At 39.8% G+C, this 6,068-nt stretch overlaps 1 long non-coding RNA gene and 1 other non-coding gene across 2 annotated transcripts; both read left to right on the top strand.

Annotated features, from left to right (window-relative positions):
- Positions 1–143: 143 nt before the first annotated feature.
- On the top strand, positions 144–6,029 carry LOC136099123 (uncharacterized). The gene is made up of 3 exons (XR_010651037.2): positions 144–278; positions 4,480–4,572; positions 5,315–6,029. It is a non-coding gene; the product is annotated as an uncharacterized lncRNA (long non-coding RNA).
- TRNAA-AGC (transfer RNA alanine (anticodon AGC)) lies at positions 4,620–4,692 on the top strand. Its single transcript has one exon. It is a non-coding gene; the product is annotated as a tRNA-Ala (tRNA).
- Positions 6,030–6,068: the final 39 nt, after the last annotated feature.

The raw sequence follows: 6,068 nt of genomic DNA, 5'->3' as shown, positions 1-6,068 counted from the left end.
CAGCTCCAGCAGGTTCCCGCCTTCCCGCCCCCTCAGGGCTCGACCGCGACTCTGCACTGCCCGGGCACCGCCCAGTGCTAGAACATTCTGTGGGGGTAAATGTGCGTGTACTCCCCGTCTCCTCCCAAACCTCCCACTCTCCTCCCGCGCAACTGCCCCCGCTATCTTTTTTTCTTTAAATATAGATGGCTCTGCGATGAGAGGCTTGCTGTTGTACGAGCAGAGAGGTGGTGCAGCTTGCTCTCGTCCTCGTTCTTGAGGGTGTCGCAGGGATGGCGGTAAGTCTTCAAAAGTGAAGCCTTGCCCGTGTGGTGAGCCTGGTGGCCAACTCTGGTGTGCCCTCCCGTGGCTAAAATCGCATACTATGTCTCTTGGGGGAGAAGGCGATGTTAGAGAGGATTTTGTCTTAGTTCTGACAAATGTGATGGCTGTAAGTTGCAGGAATAGCAGCTGAGTGTGTATACCTTTAAATAAGCTTATGTAGTTTGTTTTTTTTTTCAGAATGTAAATTTATAATTAGGCTTATGCTCACACATTTTCCTAGGTATTGCTTTGAGTGTGGAAGCTGGAAAAAGTAATTTAAAATATGTATATTGAGCTGTGCTTAAGGATGGCAGAAGTCTCACAACCATATTCCTGATACTTTCTAGCACTCGAGAGCACGACTCTGAACTAACTTGGATATACAGTATATTTTTCACTTTTTTTTTGGGGGGGTGGGGTGTTTTTGTTTGGTTTGTTCTTGGTTTTGTTTTGTTTTGTTTTGTTTTTTTTCTTAAAAACTTCAGACTGGTTTGCAACTGCAAAACCTTCTCCTGCCTTATGAAAAAATCTCAGCCTTTGAATCTTCAACATTAAAGATCAGGTTAAAATCTAGCAAGAACAGGCAGTTTCACTAGAGGGTGGGAAAACCCACTTTTAATCTCTCCTGCTACTAGGTCTGTTGAAACTGTGTAGGATAAGCTGCTCCAGTCTCCTCACTTCTTCCTCTGTTCCTTGTAGTCTCTAAAAGTTTTGGGAATAACTCCTTTCCTGGTGCATTTGTTACTTTGCTATCTTTGCATATTGCTAAATATTTTTCGTGAAAAAAACGAAAAATAGGAACTCAAAAGTTCCTCTTTCAGGAAGAGCTAGGCTGGTTTTCTAAGGGCAAAGCTAATACCTCTGTAGCTCATGAATGCTCCTTTTGCTAAATGTTGTTAGTAAAATTGCAACTGCTTCAACAATTCTCAAATGAATAAAAGGTGATGAAAAACATGTTAATGGTATTTGAGAACCTGAAACATGATCAGTGAAGATTTTGACATGTTTACCAGTCAGTTAAGGTTATAGAAGCAGTTGAATTGATAGTAACCATCTATAAACGGCCTTCTGTGAGAAAGGCTTTATCCTTCTGAAGATAAAGACAAAAATAAGGCATTTAAAAAACAAACAAACTATAACACTATCCAACCAGGAAGTAACTCAGGGATGCCTGCTGTAAATCTGCTTTTTGTCATCACTGTTAAAAATGATTGACATTTACTATGGAATAATTAGTGTTGGTTAGCTACCTCAGTTTAAATTCCTACAGATGACCAAGTAAGCAGGTGCTATCCAGAGTGCAAAGGTGGTTGATTCTGCATAAATAAGGCTGTGTGAAATTCATGTGTGCCTTCAGTTGGATTTTGTGATACAGTCTTTACTATAAATGAAATGCTTGCAATAAGAAAGCTTCCCCAAGTGAGAAATATGGTTGCAGTTTTTGTAGCTTTCCTTCTGGATTGTATTTTTTTTTCATTTAAGTCTGATTTGACAGGTATGTGCAGCTGATGATGCCTTCCAAGGGTCTCCTTAAGCTTTGCATTGCCAATAGTTGATAAATTGATTTAATTAAGTTTCAGAAAGAACAAGGTTTTTTTTCTTTTTTATTACCAGAAATCTATAATATTTTCCACCTAGTGTTTTCAACACAAAAACCATATGCTGCGTCTTATATGCATGTTCTAGCAGCTGCCATAGAAAAATGAATTATTTATATGGCAAAGATCTCTCTTTCATAAGTGTTACAAATACATCAGTTTCATGCTGGTTGTAATCTTAAAAACATTCTACGAACATTGAAAAAATACATACAGTCATTCATTCATCCTAAAAAAAATTAACTCTGGTAGGACTAGCTTTAGTACTGAAGAAAAAAAAGGGGCATCTAATGTAGCTTAAACTTAAAGATGGCCATAAATCCACAGTAGCTTTAGTTCTGATTATTACTCTTGCACCATTCATGCGCTTAGAGAGCTGACAAGGATGGTTTTTTTTTCTGAATACTATTATTCTTTATTCCCCTTCTCTGATTTTTCTTGTGACTGGCACTGTCAGGAAACGTGTAGCAGATCAATGCTGAAGTGTGTCAAGCACCGAGTGAATACTGCCACACAAAATAAAGACAGTGGGTTACTTTTAAATATTCCTAGGTTGTGTTGCTACCTACCAAAGAATCTGGCTCCAGGAACAACTGAATGGGTATGTACAGTAGCTCCAAGGCATCTGTCACATGTCAGGGCTGATGTATATAAACCAGCAGATTCAGTGTCACCAGAAGCCAGTGAGATGACGCAGAAACAAGCCAGGCCAGTTAAAAACCAGTCAGGTGGCGATCTTGCCTCCACTTGTGCATGGCTTTGATTTCCCCTTAGCCTGAAGTAGACCTGATGGATGAGTAATGCCTCCTGTTCTGCTGTGGAGTGAGAAACATGGCTTAAGTTAGCAAAGAGTTATTGTCTGGGGTAGTGCCAACACAGCATAAGAACAATCTCCTTTACTCTGTAAATCAAGAAATTTAAGCAACATGAAATGTCACCATGTGGTAGATTATAGGCTATATAACTTGGCTCTATGTGCAACAGTACACAGAGCCTACAGAGAAAAGCAAGACTGCACACTACTGTGTCACATCAGACAAAGTTCCAAGTTCTGCTGTGAGGACAGGCTGAGAGTTGGGCTTGTTCAGCCTGGAGAATAGAAGGTTCCTGGGAGACCTTGTTGTGGCCTTTTAAGTACTTAAAAGGGGACTGTAAGAAAGACAGAAGCAGACCTTTTAGCAGGACATGTTATGACAGGGCAAGGGGTAATGGTTTTAAACTAAAAGAAGGGCGATTCAGGCTAGACATTAAGAAATTTTTTACACTGTGGGTGGTGAAACACTGGTACAAGTTGCCCAGAGAGGTGGTAGATGCCCTGTCCTTGGAAACATTCCAGGCCAGGCTGGACAGGCCTCTGAGCAACCTGGTCTAGTTGAAGATGTTCCTGCTCATTGCAGGGGATTGGACTAGATGACCTTTGAAGGTCCCTTCCAACCCAAACCATTCAGTGATGGCTGAGTTCAGGTTTGAGGCTGTCTGCTGAGAGCTTTCCCATCCCTCTCCTACCTCCCTGATCACACCCCTCCTTTCACATCGTGTGTGGGGTTCAGGGAGGGAAGCAGCAGCAAGGAGGCTGGTGGAAGGAGGGAATGGAGGGGCGGGTGGCAGGGGGATTAGGGAATACCGAGGGCTGCGGGACGACCTGGCCGTCGCTGCCCTCTGGCGGCAGCGGCCGGCCTGGCCAGCTGGGCCGGGGCTCAACTGCACCGGGGGCAGCGCCGCTTCCCGGCTGCTCCGAGCGGCTGGAGACCGGGGGGCCGGGGATGCCAGGTGGCCCTGTTGGTGAAGTTGGTGTCATTTTTCTGACTTCCAGGCAGATACTGAGAGGAGGACTTGTGCAATCAGATTCTTTTTCCAAGTATATCAATTGAATTATTAGCAGTAATAGATAACTCTCTCTCTAAATCTGCATTTTGAGTTAAAAGATGAAAATTAAAATGTGAGAGATGGCCTGTTACTGTACATAATTATGTTCCCTGTCCACGATGTAGACTTTATCAAATCATGCAAGTATTTGTCATGCTTGGCTGTGTTGATTTTTCAAAATGTCAGTGTTTTAAGGATGTTAGAAGTTACATATTAATTATAGGGAAGTGCATTTGGTGAGGGAATATAGAAGAAAAATAATGTAATAACTAAGGAAAATAAATGTGTTTTAATTTCACTTGACTCAGTTATCCCAGAGAAACCAGACACCTTCCAAAAGGATATGTGTGTGTGTGTATATATAGATCTCTACACGTACCCGCATATAAATTTATAACCTTTGACTAAATGTTTCAATCAAGCATATAATATTTTTCACCCCTTAAATGTCTCCTGGAACAGGTATTTAATGTGTATGCTTTGAAAATTGGAAAGAACGGGGGTTTCCTTGTTGAAATTGGAACAGTTGTTCACTAAAAGTTGGAGTGTTTTTTTCAGTAACACATTTGGTTTCCTGTAAATAAACTCAGTCTTCTGGAGAGCTTCTTGTATGAAAACAGCTAAATTACAAAGACTTACTTATGTTGTGAAAGAGAGAGAATAAGATTATTCTGGTAGTGTGTGTGCTGAAAGATTTATCACACAATTCCAGCTGCGAGTTGCAGTCAGTTGGTGAGTGGAAAGAATGACTCAGCAAGAAATAATGAATTAATACCAATGAAATGTTCCTGCACTATCGTTCTTGGTAAGTCCAGAGTGTAACTGTAAGATTCAAAGGTTTTTTTTTCAGCTGGGGAATTAGCTCAAATGGTAGAGCGCTCGCTTAGCATGCGAGAGGTAGCGGGATCGATGCCCGCATTCTCCAATACATCTTTTCAACATTTTTGCAGCATTTAAAAACTTTTCCTATTGACACTTATTTTTTCTTGCACAATGGTATAAAGAAACCTGAAATAGTTGTGATCTTAAAAAGTTAACACATTGTTTTAAATATTTAGTTTTCTTCTTTTCAAAATCATGTGTTTGGTCTTTTGCATGCTGGGAGAAACAACATAATCTTTGCATGAAGTAACAAAACTTACTGACATATAATTACAATAATAAACGACATGAACGAATTATATTGAAGAATAAATGACGTATTTTTTAAATGTGTACTTAAATATTTGATTTATTATTCATTAGTTGAATTTATAGTTTAGTGTATAATTAAGAAAATTCTGTATTTCTGCTGTATTATTCATTATTTTTGTTCTATTTTGGTTGTGTAGGCTATTTAATAGAAACAGTGTGCTTAAATATTCTATAACTATCTTACTCCTGGTAGCAAGACTGTCCTCTTCACTTGTGAATTTTCATATCTGTGAAATACCATGGAAATTTTCTCTGTAGATCTATGCTTGCACTTTTTAAGTCTTCATGAGGCTTTTTAAAATTCTGATTTGATATTCTTGCTCATTCAGGTATTTAACTGCTTGTACTTCCAGGTTGATGCAGCATGAGGAGACGAGCCAAATGTACTTCCTATAAATACAATGAATTTGTGCAGTCAGGGTCTTGGGAGTACACATATTAAAACAAATAGAAATCAGGAAACCAAAATTGTGAATTAGGTTTCAAATAAAGAGACACTGTGCTGTATCGATGTGCAAGTAGCACCTGTGGAGAAAGTAAAGGGGCCTAGAGATCCTTCCATGACATGACCAGAAAGAAGTTAACCTCTGGATGAGTGGGATATAAATTAAATTTGCTTATTTCTCTTGTATTTGCCACATACTGGAGAGAAGAGAGCTACTGAGACCTAGAGACTACTAGGTCAGCAGTGTCAGACTCATTTTCACCCCGGGCCACATCAGCCTCGCGATTGCCATTCGTATAGACCTATATCCTCTGTAATGTGCTGAAACGAGTTACACAAGTTAGTTATTCATTCTGTGAAGAATAATTTGTTTGTACTAAACTTGCTGGAAGTTACTGTTATCCTATGGGTGTCTGCTGTAGCCTGAGAAAGGGTAATAATTATTCCTTACTTGTCTTCTGTTGATACTTTGTTCTAAATATTACTCAGAAAATCTTTCCGGGGGGTAGGATGAAGCTTGAGGACCATCATCTGGTAACTCTTTCTCCAGTGTTTTACAGCAAGAGGGCTGTCTGTAGAATCTCCACTCAAAAATCTCAACTCTGTGAAATGCTTCATTTAAATAAATTTATTCCACAACATGGTGGTTGTATATTGGTTTT

This window comes from Patagioenas fasciata, chromosome 2 (genome assembly GCF_037038585.1).
Source record: "Patagioenas fasciata isolate bPatFas1 chromosome 2, bPatFas1.hap1, whole genome shotgun sequence".
In the NCBI taxonomy this organism is placed as follows: Eukaryota; Metazoa; Chordata; class Aves; order Columbiformes; family Columbidae; genus Patagioenas; species Patagioenas fasciata.
The sequence above is the reverse complement of the archived record's forward strand: the minus strand, read 5'-3'. Positions and strand labels throughout refer to the sequence as shown.